Source organism: Haliotis rubra, unplaced genomic scaffold (assembly GCF_003918875.1).
Source record: "Haliotis rubra isolate DU_JTF1 unplaced genomic scaffold, ASM391887v1 Scf19, whole genome shotgun sequence".
NCBI lineage: Eukaryota > Metazoa > Mollusca > Gastropoda > Lepetellida > Haliotidae > Haliotis > Haliotis rubra.
The window spans coordinates 463,689-479,043 of record NW_025765891.1 but is presented as its reverse complement, the minus strand read 5'-3'; positions in this window follow the sequence as shown (position 1 = coordinate 479,043).

Here is a 15,355-nt window from a genome sequence, read left to right as displayed (position 1 = left end):
GTAAATATCAAACAGTACACTTTTCCAAAACAATTTTTCAGTTGTAGGTACACATCAAACGTGCGTTCGTGTTTTTGTAATTGGTCCATGTCTTCATAATACATCGAGCACACGAGAGAGATACACACGTGATCCATTTGTGAGGGAGAGTCAGTAAATGTTGCTTTAGGCAGCATCAGCATTGGCAGCAAGAAAATACAAATATTTCATCACGGAAAGGAACGCAGCATAACAGAGATGATGAAGATCACTAAAAGGTTCAGTTCCTTATCACAGTAAGTAGTACATACTGACATTCAAACTTTAAAATCTACTTTAAGTTTATCATAATTTGCGTTAAATAAAATCAAACGGTTAAAATTGCATTGAAAGGTTTGGAAATAGTTTGAATAGTATAAAAATGTTGCCGACTGAACGCAATATCCACACATTCAGACAAAAGGCGTTTTACATTTACTGTGATAAGGAATACGTGGTCTCTTAAGCAGGATCAGAAATAAGCCAGGATATATTCGCCTTGTATGTGTAGTGTAGATACATATAATGTTAGCCGTACCACCTTATTAACTCCTGAACGTGGCAACCTCTGCTTGTAAGTTTCCCCAAGTGCAACGACGATAACATTAGTGAATTTTAAAAATCGTAGTGCTGCAGACAAAATGTACATTAAAAGTCATTAACTCAAAAATGTAACATAAAGAGCCTACGTAATTAAAGTGTTTTAAGCCTTGAGATCACATTGCAATTCTAGCTCGTCTAAAACTAATTATACTTTCTCGTGGTTATCGGATTTGGTAATGTCATCAGCGGAAAAAGATCGTAATTCTATACACCAAATTCTTTGCTGAATATAATTAGAAAAATCGTCGATGTAATGACTAAGTAATGAGAATCATCTTCAGGTTCTACACATGAAAGTGAACGTATGATCCAAAACTGTTAATGAGTGATCGAGGACGCGTTTGTGAGTCTTTTCAATCTTTATTTTCTTTGGAAGTCTAGTTTCCTAGCAGAATGTATATCAAAGCAACGTTTCTCGTTTCAATTTTAAATAATCTGTATGCCTTTACATTAATGATACTTTGTAGTCTGATGGCCAGTATTTTATAATAGTAAGAAATATTTCTCTCTGACAAGACCACGTCTTAAGACAAAGGAAACAATATCCATATTCTTGCAGCATACATTGGGTGGTATATGTAAATAACGATTTATTGAAAGGGCACTTGGATGATGAACGCTAAACACCCACTCTGCCCAGTTGCCCAACTTTATTGTTTTTACATTATCACACTTCTACAGTCATTATCACGAGTTATGTTGCCATGTTTGTTACTGGAAACACACGGACCGGACAACTTACAATTTACGAGAACTGCCTGAAGTTTTGAGAAGAACAATAATAAACGCAACACTAGCGAGCATTAATGAGTGTATGGGGGACTGTTTCCGCGTTGCATTAACAGAACATGATGTCCATTTGGTTAATTTTAATCAAGATCCAAGATATTAAGAACATTCTTGGGAATAGTATAATTGTCTCGGAACTTTATGTATCCAATCAGTGGGGATATTAATCTGGAACATGGGTCAATGCCTGACCCCATCATATGTAGCGTGTTTGTCTGCCTGCATTCCTAATAAAAGGTAAACGGGCTAATTACATGAGGCCTCATCTCGTACGCACCCTTTCACGTACAGTTGTTAGAATGTACCAATAAATTGGATATATAGATCATCACACGGCAAATATCCTTCACTGCAACGCAGTCGACTAAATTAAATTGAACATTTGGGGAGTTGGGGACTATTGGATTATGGGTCAACAAATTAGGAATCGTGAGACTGGGGGAAGTGAAAGTGCAAAACCACTGCCGGTTGATTCGGGTGAGATTCAATTGGCTACATGCGGGATGTCCCTGAGAGAGGTCATTGCCAGGTTATCCCGCTTTTACGTAGCTCCACTCTCAAGGGTGTTGGTGATTAATAAGGTTAAACGTGTCTAGGGAATTGCCATTGTCCCAAAACAGACTACTCCCGATTTGTATCACATTAGGGGATGTTCCTTTGAAGGAATAAAACTTGAAGTTGATGTCGAGTTACATTCGCCAGAAGACACCCATTGTTGGTTCATCATGATGCTCCGTAGATGTTCCCTAAGAATCATTATTGCATTGATCGGGTCATACTAAAACTGTTTTAATCGTATCTTGAATTACTACATGTACAACATGCAAATGTGGGGATTTTTTTATCTATTTTTTTCACATTCTGTTTCCTCGTATCGTTAATGTCATGCCTCTAAACATGTATGACGTCGTGTCATTTCTGTGACAAGCGTCATTTCACCAGTGGAGTCACAAGGTTATATATGTCCAATAGGAGGAGTCACCATTGCAAGCGTCCTTAGTGGGCTATACGGGGTAATAATATGTGATGCGCTTTGAGCATACCTTCATGGCGTGGAGACAGCGCAATATAAATGCCATTATTATTACTAGTATTATTATTAATGTAAGAGGTAGTGTCTGAAGTGTCTTTTTTCAGTTATAGGTAGTGTCATTTCAGAAACACTCGCAGTAACTTGAATGTCATGTGTTGATGTCACGAGTTAATGTTATTTCTTATTCACGTAAGTCCCAAAACTTTCAAAGTCAATTTAGCTCTACACACTTTTTTAATCGTAGAATATTTGTTGTTTTATTATCCCTAAGTATCCGTATAATCGCCTATGGCTGAAGGGATGATATAAATCCAGCTAGGGTCCATGCTGGTAGCCAAAGTACTGTAAGTCCCCATGGTCCCTAGCATGGTGATCTACCTTTAGTTGTTGGCGATCCTCAGCCCTTTTTTATATTGTCTTGTCCTAATCTGAAATCCTATTTTAGAGATATAGGCTATTTTATTTCTTAATACTGTGATATACTAGTTGGTTTTACTGTCCTTCGTCGACAGGTTTTTAAAAGTTGTGCATTTATCTTGAATTTATTACTATTTTAAGTCACGATATGGCTGAAATACTGCCGCTGTGACTATAAAATTTAACTCACTCACTATTTCTTTATCACTTTATCACAGGTCTCACTTCTGGTATACATGGAATCACATGTGTCATATATGAGGTATTCACAGCAACACATGTCAGTTATGTCAGCCTTGGAATCTGAACGGAGAGAAAGGTCAAGATGTTACGATAGTTAACATGTCTACGAGTGTTAGGGCAAAGTAAAACGGTTCCAGTTATACTGTTTCGTTGCAAAGAAGAAATGAAAGAAAGTTATTAGGTTTTAACATTAACGGCATATCATATTAAATAATGCACATTCGAATTCGATCACAATCGCTCGATGATTTTCCCTTCAAATGTACCCTGGATAGGTATTCAAATAGTTTGGTGGATGTTTCAGAGAAGACCTATAACTGGTTCAAGGCATTGTATGATATTGCCAAATTTCATTCACTCAATATTAATCACATTCATATGCCTAACTCGCCGTTTTACCTCGGTGAAGTCACTGTGTTGATGCAGATGCTGAATGCAATGAAGCAGGACAGGCAGGGTAAGCTGGTCACATACATACTGTGCATCTGTTTTCCTATGTACTGCTTTACGTAGGGCTGGAAATATTTCATTTTGTTCAGGCTAATTGTGTGAATGACGGCTGCTACTGTTGGCGAAGGACACGGTTACCACTTTTGCGAATATCTATATAATTATATTATATATATATTCAGTAGAACTAAATATACAATTCTCATTCTTTTAACAATATTGTGAAGTTCAATCTTCACACCCTGACAAATTAGACCCAAGAATGATCAGGTTGTGATTTGTGACCAATAATGTATTATGCACATCGACACTCAAAGAGTTATAACCTTACATGTAAATGTAGGTATTCCTAGTAGTCTGTCTCACAGTCCCTGAACAATATTATTTTCCGTACAGCCTGGCCCTCCATGCAATGCTAAAGCTCCAGGTTCAGGATAAATCTCTGGTCTCTCTGGGGCTCCTTTTCAATATATTTGGGTTTATATGCTACAATGAAATTGATATATATTCAGAGACAAAGCGTTAGTCTAGTATTCCTAGTAGCACGGCGCTAAAATAATGAGTTATAAAAGCTACATGATATCTGTGTATGGTTGTGTGTTTAACTGAATGTATTGACATGGGATTAAATACTCCAATTTAGTTTCTTTAGTTAATTACGTGTGAATCTATTTCTGGAAATGTTACGCAGATCTCCACGTTTGTAGGACTGGGTTAGAAATGGTCTCAGCAACCCATGCTTGTCGTAAGAGGAAACAAACAGGATCTGGTGGTCAGAAACGCTGACTTGATTAATGCACGCCATAGTATTCCAGTTGCGAAGACCGATGCTCTTGATATCAATCACGCGTTTATCTGGTATTTACAGACAGCCGTTACAAGGCTGGGAATGCAGTTGTACTCTTGAATGCCAAGGTAAACACGCCAGCTATCCCAAAGCGAACTACTTTCTGGATGGCAGCAAACTAAGTATTCAGTGTAGATAACGTTTGCTTATTGGTTATGGTTGTCTATCAATAACTACAGGTAGAAGTGATATGACATGGCATAATTGTAGCAAATGAATGTGGTTCAACACGGCTTTCAACAGTACTCAAGTAATATAACACCGTGTCAGCTTAATGTGGGGAAAGCTCGAGTCTATGCAGTTCCAAGAAGCTCACCACTTTGGTGAAACCCACTTGTACGGGGGATGTTGCTGAAACATGGTCCGTGTTACATGGTTGCAGAGGCCGTATGCTATCGTGCGTTAGGTTGAGAATACGTATTCAGACAAGACGGTACTATCGCATGCTGGTGTGAAGAGACAGCGATGAAGTTTGATTGTCAACATTTTTAACTTTAGACCTGACAATTGTCGGACATATTTGCTTTTCTTCGAACTCCGCGATTTTTAAGTGCTTTCTCTTCTCGCTAATTGTTTACAAGCGGTCGCTCGCTTGTCTGTTCCCATGCGCTGTCCACGATGTTTTTGTATACATGTACATTGTATGTCATTTAAATGTTATTCAAACCAATCAAATTCTCGTTCTGATCACAGTTATGCCTCCATTCTGATTGGCTGAGTGGTCACGCGTTATTACATTCACTTTTCCAATGGATGTAAAATACTAAGACATATTTGTTCCGGTTGTTTGCAGTCTGGTGTTATACTTCTCGCCTATTATCGTGATGGAAGGGTCCTGTGAACAGGCGTGTCAGTTACAGTTTGCACATCGGCTTTTCGATTCATACCTCAATGATCCGAAAAAACCCACAGTTAATCCACAAAGTAATGTCTTTATTAAGAAGAAATGTGCTGCTATGGGGTTTGTCTATTTTTAGCTTGTCTAAAAGTGAAACTGTTCACTGTACTGTATGCGAATACGTATGATACGAATATACTCATTGTGAATTCATGCAAAAACTCCAAGAACTATTGCAACTTATCAGTTCTAACCATTTTAATCATCGTTAAATATCGTATATCAATATGACCAAATGTCATTTCACGTCAAACGTCAAACAAATTATATATGAACTAATATAGCTCACTTTAAAATCTGTTGACGTTGATAGAAGCAGTGGCATTGTCCTTCATTGGGTGGATTCATTTAACACATTATGGCATGGTATATTTCACGAGAAACCGATTCCATGTCACATCTGTGGGAAGTGCTGATGATCGAACAATGCAAGTGGTGTTCTCCATGGAGCGCTATCATTACAGCGTCACATAAGAAGCGATCGAGCGCGACTTAATGTTATAGTGCGTAAGTGAGTTAAAACGTTTCCGTCACCTCGGCGATATTCCGGTCACAAGCTGCATCAATGTAAGGATCACCGAGAGATAAAGATACCCGTGAGGTCTCTGCGTTAACCACCTGTTTCAAAATGAGCTTGTGACACTGAAAACATGGGCTGGTTTCTCAACCTGGGTATTATGTGTAATGACTATTTTGCTGTCCCGGCTAGCATGATATTGCTGGAATATTATAGTTTTATTGTAATAATGACCATTGGTTGGTAGTGTAATACAAGTACTGCTGACTACTGACTGAATGTTGAGTGAGTTAGTGAATACGAAAGGAAGCGTGGGTTGAGTTTCAATTACTTATTATATTATTCCAGCCATTTCGATTGAGACAAAAGCCCTAGACACTTTATCTGTGGGGTAATCTAATTCAGACGCAAGCTGGTGAGCTGTCTCGCTGAGTCGATTATTAAGTGAGTAAGTGAGTGAGTTTAGTTTTACGCCACACTCAGCAATATTCCAGCTATATGGCGCCGGTCTGTAAATAATTGAGTCTGGATCAGACAATCCAGTGACCAACAGCATGAGCATAGATCTACGCAATTGGGATACGGTGACATGTGTCAACCAAGTTAGCAAGCCTGACCACCCAATTCTAACCCGGGTATTCACGGGTATCGACCATAAAGAAATAAAGCATTGATCTGTTATATTTTCAATACATCATAAAAGTAAACACAGGAGTCCTTAAAATACCACTGATACAGATCGCATGAATAATATCGTATGTCAATAGGGTTAGGTTTCGGATTACATGGACGTAGTGGTCCTTCTTTATCTCTTCTTTACTGGAATTATATTGGCAGGCCGCTCCATTTTATCATCTCAATCAGCGGCAACATTTCGAAACGTCAAAGCAGTTTCTTCTTAATCGCGTCCGCCTACATTGCATATACAACATTACAAGGCGCGATGCAAGAGCGTGGGGAACTCGTGTCCATGATAAGATTATTTGCATATTTGTGTATACCATGCATCGGTATAAGGTTCCCGGTAGGACGTGAACCAGTCGGTAGCTCGTGGTATATACAAATGGTAAGAAAAGAAACAATAACTGCAAGGTCAGCATAAAGGGTCCCGTAGTACCGAGCACCCTAGTTAACATTCGTCTCCTGACCCAAACCTTCGTAGGTCATGGTCATCTGACATGCATAATTCATAATATATACAACAGTTATAAGGACAGAGATGAACAGGATGTCTGACAGTCAGTTTACAATTCCATAGGGATCACCAATCTGAATTACCGTCTCATAAATAAGCGCAATTACGTGGGTCTATAGATATATACGTGTCATGGCTACTGGCAAATTAGCCTTGAGGATGAACTGTTCATTCAGACAAGGTTGCCCCACATTGGTCGTTATGACAGTCTATATGTAAACGAATATATAACATCAGGTGAGGTGAACAGTCGTGGACAATAATGACATAATGTTGTACATTCAAGTGCCTTTGCTTTTGATAATGGTTTCGGGAAAGAAACAACAACAAGCGAGTTCATACCTTAAGGGATAATATAGAATTTGACCCACTCCTTAGTTGACCAACTCTTTAATAAGCATCGGTTATGCATCCCATACTGAAAGCATACCTTATAAAGGGACCTTGTAAAACGACGTTTACTTTCCAATATTTTCACCATCCTCCAAGACAGAATTCTTTATTCAAGGCTTCTTCTAAATTCTTACTGTAATTAATTATCGGTTATTTTGTTGTTGTTGAGCATCTGCATCAGCTGACAAAAACAGATCGGCTCATAATGGCGAACATCTCATTGTTATCATTTAGATGACGTGTTCTTACAGACACACAATGTAATTGTCAGTCGCAGTTGATCCGATGTTTCGGTTTGATCCTTTAAATGTATCTGACGCAATGTTGAGTCTTAATACAACCTTGCCAAACCCCAGCAACCGTTAAGTCCATTATCGGCAGATACTGGGACACAGCTTAGTGCTTAGAGCTTCCATCACGCAACTGTGAAAATATAACCATTAACTTGAATGATGAAGACTGTGTTCAAATTGAAGGTAAACGATTTCCAGCTGATTAAATGGGGCTGCAATGACCTGATGAGAAGTTCCCGAACAAAGGTTTATCTTAGTAATGTTTTTTATTGATGCTATTAACAGAGCGGCTCAGTTCCATTAAAATGTCAATATAATAACAAACGTTAATTGAAATGCTGACATTTGGAGCGTGGCTGACCAGGAACGTAGGTAACTTAAACTTACAAGGTGAAGTTAACTTCCGTCATTTTAACAGTACGGTGAACGAGATTTCAGACATAAGTAGAAAAGCTCGCTATCACTTACTTAAATCCTTGCGTGATCTGTCTCTTTAATTTAAACGTAATTACTATGGTATGAGAAATGTCAGGGGAGGAGATGTCCATAAAGTTGAATTTATAAATGTCTAAATTCAATGTTTGGAGTTATAACCACAATCCAATGAAATAAAGTTTGTTGTTGGAGCTCAGTACCTTCTATGTTGTCAAGTTGGGACTGCTAGCCATTTCCTAGTTGTACTGCCCATCCTTCAATGTTTGCACTCACTCAATTCAAATTGTGTAACGGGAGTCGCGTCATGTCACACATGCAGTGTAATTTTAAAGTTTACTTTAGTTGTTTCTTACATGAATGACTGAAACGATACCGTAAAAATCCTTAATAATGTTAATATTTCAATTGATATGTCTTAGGAATCTCAACAAGATGCAATGAACTTTTCCAATCATACGCAGGGTACTTAATGATACGGACGCCTAATCGACAGAAATTCCACGTTCTCAAGATTCCTCCCACACACTTACATCGATTTCACCTTCCCGGACTCTGCGTTCAAAGAGAATCTGGGAACATGCATATTTTGGTGAATATGAAGACACAGAATCCCATACACAAAGTCGAATGAACTATGCATTGACAACATCCAGTTGAAAGCCAACAGATGTGCTGGAAAGTGTTTGTTTTCTACGTCCTTCTGTCCTAAATTCGCTCTTTTCTTTCTGAATCCAATTATCTGGTGACAACTGAATTATATTTACCTTCACAATACGAATATGAAATAAGAGAAGAATGTTGTTTGATGTCCACAGTCAAAGAGACCCTGATTATATCAAATATTGGTCCCGACGGGTCGATCCGGAATCATATTTGCAACTATTAAGTTATGCACTCAACGCCTGCGAGACCAAAGTCCTCCTTGAGAAGAGACTCTCCCTAAACGACGCAAATATAGTCTTCTGGCAATTACACAGTAGACAACTACTAATGTTTATTCATTTACTTAAGTGATCTCAGAACATCAAGTCTGCATATATTCTGCGTGTCACGGACTACTGTTGCCTGATCTGGTACATCTTACCATTGAGATGTATCAGTTAGGTATTACACTGCAGACATTGCATATATTGTCATCTTAAGATTGGAATATATCGTTTAGGTATTGCATTGTGGATAATGGTTATCTGTATACCTTCCCATTGGGATGTATCAGTTAGATATTACACTGCAGACAATGCACATAGTGTCATCTTGAGATAGGGATATATTGTTTAGGTATTACGCTGTAGATAATGTTTATCTTTACATCTTCGCATTGGGATATATCAGTTTGGTATTAGATTGCAAGCAATGTATATATTGTCATCTTGAGATAGGGATATATCGTTTAGGTATTACACTGTAGATAATGTTTATCTGTATATCTTCCCATTGGGATGTATCAGTTAGGTATTACACTGCAGACAATGCATATATTGTCATCTTGAGATAGGGATATATCGTTTAGGTATTACACTGTAGATAATGTTTATCTGTATATCTTCCCATTGGGATGTATCAGTTAGATATTACACTGCAGACAATGCACATAGTGTCATCTTGAGATAGGAATATATTGTTTAGGTATTACGCTGTAGATAATGTTTATCTTTACATCTTCCCTTTGGGATGTATCAGTTAGATATTACACTGCAGACAATGCACATAGTGTCATCTTGAGATAGGAATATATTGTTAAGGTATTACGCTGTAGATAATGTTTATCTTTACATCTTCCCTTTGGGATGTATCAGTTAGATATTACACTGCAGACAATGCACATAGTGTCATCTTGAGATAGGAATATATTGTTAAGGTATTACGCTGTAGATAATGTTTATCTTTACATCTTCCCTTTGGGATGTATCAGTTAGATATTACACTGCAGACAATGCACATAGTGTCATCTTGAGATAGGAATATATTGTTTAGGTATTACGCTTTAGATAATGTTTATCTGTATATCTTCCCGTTGGGATGTATCAGTTAGATATTACACTGCAGACAATGCACATAGTGTCATCTTGAGATAGGAATATATTGTTTAGGTATTACGCTTTAGATAATGTTTATCTGTATATCTTCCCATTGGGATGTATCAGTTAGATATTACACTGCAAGCAATGTATATATTGTCATCTTGAGATAGGGATATATCGTTTAGGTATTACGCTGTAGATAATATTTATCTTTAAAACTTCCCATTGGGATGTATCAGTTAGGTATTACATTGCAGGCAATGTATATATTGTCACCCTCCCATTGGGATGTATCAGTTTGGTATTACACTGAAGACAATTTTTATATTGTCATCTTCCCATTGTGATATGGCACTGGCATGTAGGTGATATATTGAAGATAATGTTGATTTGTTCGTACTACCATTGGGATATATAAGTTAGTTAACATTGCATACGCTGTTTTTCTTCATATGTCTACACAGAAGACAATGTTCATCTGATAGATCTACCTACATCTGATAATCTAATGTATCAGCTATGAATTACACGGTAGACGGTGTTGATAACTTATTTAGCATATGTTTCTGTAACCAGCTATGTATTTGGTTATGTGACACCGTGCTATCAAAAGGAGTGGACACTGGTGGATCAGGGGCTGTACTCGCTGTAGAGGAACTGCTGATGGTTCGAATCTCAAACAGACCGGGATTACTGGCTTGGGCTGTAACCAATGTCTGTTACTGCCGTAAACGTCAGGGACGGTTATAGAGAGATCAATACTAAAATGAAAGTAATGTCTAAACTTTGTAAACAATCATTCAAATGTTTTAACATGAAGGTTAAGCTTTGGGAACATTCGCGAATAGCATAACGGCGATGTCTTTAGATATGTGTTTGATAGATGATATAGACATGTACGTACAAATGCATTGATACAAACGGTTATATGATTTAGGGGTTTCTATAAATTACACATTAAAATTAATGACAATTAAAGTTAGAATACTGTCTGTGGAATCCAAAAGTTAACAATTCTGTCTAAATTCGGACATATAATATTGCAGACATATACTAATCTAACAGATTATTGTAATACGAGAATAGTCCATGTAAAAGCAGTTCAGTCTTTAAATAAGCGAGAGTACCATTTAGTCCTGCGGAGAGCATGTACAAGTCACTCACCTGACACTAGTGCAATTTGTGTGGTAGATCTGGCAGATAATCCCATTGTAAGGTTGCCCGGATTGTTTCCCAAACTACGTGTCGGGTGCCGTGTTGATGTATGTCCAGTCATCCCGGGTCGGGCTGGAGCTCCGGTTACTGGACATTTTACTCCCTAGGGATTTTAGGCTCCTCCCTGTATACGAATCTAAACAACAAGTATCACACCTAAGTCGTCACTTCACGGTGCGATAAGTTTAAAACTCAACAGTAGTCATACAGGAGTTTCGACATCCCAGAATACACGCCATGAGTCAAACACTGAAACGTACATAATTGTAACGATGAAATCTGAGGGTTTCCATGAACGAGTCTCATCGGTGTAGTGTTCCAAACAAAACGAGTTAGTTTCGATCATGCATTAGTCCATGCTTGTTCACTGCTGCCTTCAACCTTCATCACAGCATTTGGAATCCTGACTGAGCTGAGCACCTGACAGAATATACATACCCTCCTAACGAGGTTGGAGGCGCTGCTATCGATTCGCCAGTTCCATCGCATTGGACGCCGTTATGGAAAGGCATCAGTAACGGACTGTGTCGACGTCAGCTGCAGGTGCTCGCTCAGATAGTCGGACAGATATGGAAAGGTACGCGTCTAATGTACGTACTTTTTAGCATGGATGTTACCGGGCATCTACAATGAATGAGTAAAGGTAATACTAGTTTTCTGATACGATGAGTATAAAGCCACATGATCCTTTCCATATTCATAAAAGTATAATCGAGACTAAAACTTCCATTGTCCGGAGAATAAAAAAGCAAAATAGTGGTCGATACGCATTGATCAGTGAAAACAAGTGTAAACATGCCCTGTCGGTAACCAAACGCATAGTCGAATATACGGCCATATTACAATTGTTGGTTTCTGAACATAGTCAAATAGCGATGACACTAGGTGTTAGAGAAAGGGAAATCGTGTCCTTTGTATCACGGCTTAAAGCAGAATACATTGTTCCATGAATACTTATAATACACACGTGTTTTCAACCACTATAAATAAAGTATTGATATCAAGGTTTGTTAATAAGACAAAACCCTTATCGGCTAAATGTTGATACAGACAAACGTTTGGAATTATTATAGTTCAGGGATGCATACTGGCCACTTTAGATGTATTACAAAATTTATTAGGTTTTATTTTTTACACTTGAGAAAACGTAGCGTTAAGTTTTCTTTATGGAAACGCTAAGTCACCTCAGGTGTCTCAGTGATTGTGCTGATCTTGTCTTGGTTTGGTCTTCGAGCGGTTAAATGAATTAATGTTTGAAGCCTTTGTGTCTGCAGCAGTGATTTGACCAGAGTATTACATAGAATCTCACTCACAGACAAAGAAAAGAAATTACTCATATAATGATATTTAACAATATTATCAGTGCATACGTTATGAATAATCATAGTCTGAAAACAGTCGCCGAATCTCCAAAACACATCTGTAATATCCGTATCCAATGCATCACCATCAAAAACCCATTTCTTCTTTGGCTTACTATCCATCATCAAACATAGGCGGGTTTTTCCCCCGGTAGTTTAGATTATTCAACTCATACATTTTTATACGTAACTATGTAAGATCTATTTGTATAATTTCCTCCTTTCGAATAGACGTCCCTAGTATGGTGATCTACCATCGGTTGTTGGTGATCTACAGCCCATTTTTAAACTGCATTGTCCTAATTTGAAATCCAATTTTAGAGAAGAATGCTAATTGTATTTCTTGATACTGTGATATTCTAGTTGGTTTTACAGTCCTTTGTTGACAGGTTTATAAAATTTACGCATTTAGGGTGAATTTAAAACTTGTTTTCGTCACGATATGACTGCAATATTGCCGATATGACTGTCAATCATAACTCACTCACTTTCGAATAGACAGGGGATGATACACTTGTGTAGTACGAGGCCAGCCTCATCTAATGCAATTGTGACCTTGCCAATGTACCTATGGCTGTTAGAATTGATCTTCAGTAACCCATGCTTGTCGTAAGTGGCGACCAACAGGATCAGGTGGTCAGGCTCGTTAACGTGGTTGACACATGTCATCGCATACCAATTGCGTAGATCGATACTCAAGCTGTTGATCACTGGATTGTCTGGTCCAGACTCGATTATTTACAGACCGGCGCCATACAGCTGGAATATTGCTGCAAAACTAAAACTAAACTCACTCACTCCCCATTCTCACGTGATATTGAAAATAGTTTAACTGCAGACTCTTTGTCTCGAGCGGACAATATATAAACGAGGAAGATTACCTCTGATCACAACCATGAACATCATTCTGCCTTGATGCTGTTTATCGTTGATAGCTGTTATTTTGGGATGAACTTTCCCTTTTGAAGTCGTCATTCAGTTCCACCTTAGTCGAGTATTTTGCTTTTAACCTTTCAGTACAGATTGGTAAATGAACACCAACATACACCGATTTCCTGTTTCCAAAAGGCGAAGGGGGAATTAAATTAGCTAACACTTTGTTGATTCCGCAGCGAATGGTCCACAGTGATGATGTTTCATTGTATAACTGATCTTGCAGTTGTTGTGTATAGTTACAAATTAAAGGCACTATTTCACACCACACTTCTCTAAAAATAAATAATACATTTCTCTCAATAATACTAACTATCAGTCCTCAGGGAAGCTACCATATAATTTATTCCCCCCAAATAATTACGTATTTAGATTACAATATAAATTAAAAGTTCGAATGAATATTGCAACGTTGCATTAAATCGATTCTAACGCCATCTACCTACCGAACATTATTTCAAGCGAACCCAGTAGAGTTATGTCCTTGGGGCGCTCTTTACGAATACCCTATAACTCCTTTGGAGTCAGAACTCAGCCCTAGACACAATGGCTAATGTCTGGCGCAAAACCATACGCGCAACTTGTGATTGAAACCAGTTTGGCAAATACCGACAACACAGCGTGCGACATTTTTCGATGTACAGAGCAATTGTTTCTCCGTTTGGACGTTTCATTTATCGATTTCAGGCAAGTCGTAAGGGATATTAAGTCTTTTAGTGTATCAATAGAAAGCTAAAGTGAGTACATATGCCCCAATTAATATATACTCATGGGAACAAATAAGGGAACACGTGGAAGTACAGGCTTTAAAATCTACAGGCCCTGAATGAAATCTGCAGGCCTGTTTTGTTAACATAAAAAACACACACAAAAATTACACTGTACACAATTTCACACTGTTTCTACAAAATCAGTTAGCGAAACCCTATGGCACAGAGAGAACTTGACATTCCTATGCGAAAAACGCTGAAACCAGGAGGTGAAACTGTAAGTTTTCGTAACATGATGGATCATGGATGATTCCCGAACGTTAATAAAGAAAGAAATTATGGGAAATATTCCAGACTGAGATAATTTACTGAAGGCCACAAAGACCTGCAGATATTTGAAACTGCCGGCCCGATACAATAACAACTGGCGCTGGGCCTCCGGGCCGGCGATTATTTCGAACGCTTCAAGTGTTCATTGCATGCTTTCACCCACGGGGCAATACATACCTTGTTAAGAAACCTGGAAAAGAATAAAGGAACATCTGTACGTTCTTGTGTTCCCTTATTCGCTTCCATGAGTATAATATATGCCAAAATATTGTCGAAAATGTGTGAAATTGTGCCGTTAAGTACGCAAATTACGTTAATAGGAAAAACGTAAATAAACTGTTTTGGAACCAAGTTTTATGATTGTATATGGATTTAGAAATAATTATTCCATTCACAACGAGTCATGGATGTCGTCCAAGCACGCCAACTTCGTGCGGGCGTTTTGCGTGACGTGCACTTAAACGTGCTTGATGGTCGGGGTAAAATTCGAAATTTGAAATGTTTCAATGTGTTGTTGAACATTTCAGTGATAAAATCCAGACAAAAAGTTGTTCTGACATATCAACTCAATTAAATGTGTTTTACATGCGGCATGTGTCAAGTCAGGAACGGCTTCGCACAATTAACATGCTGCAAGTTGGAGTGAGTGATTGA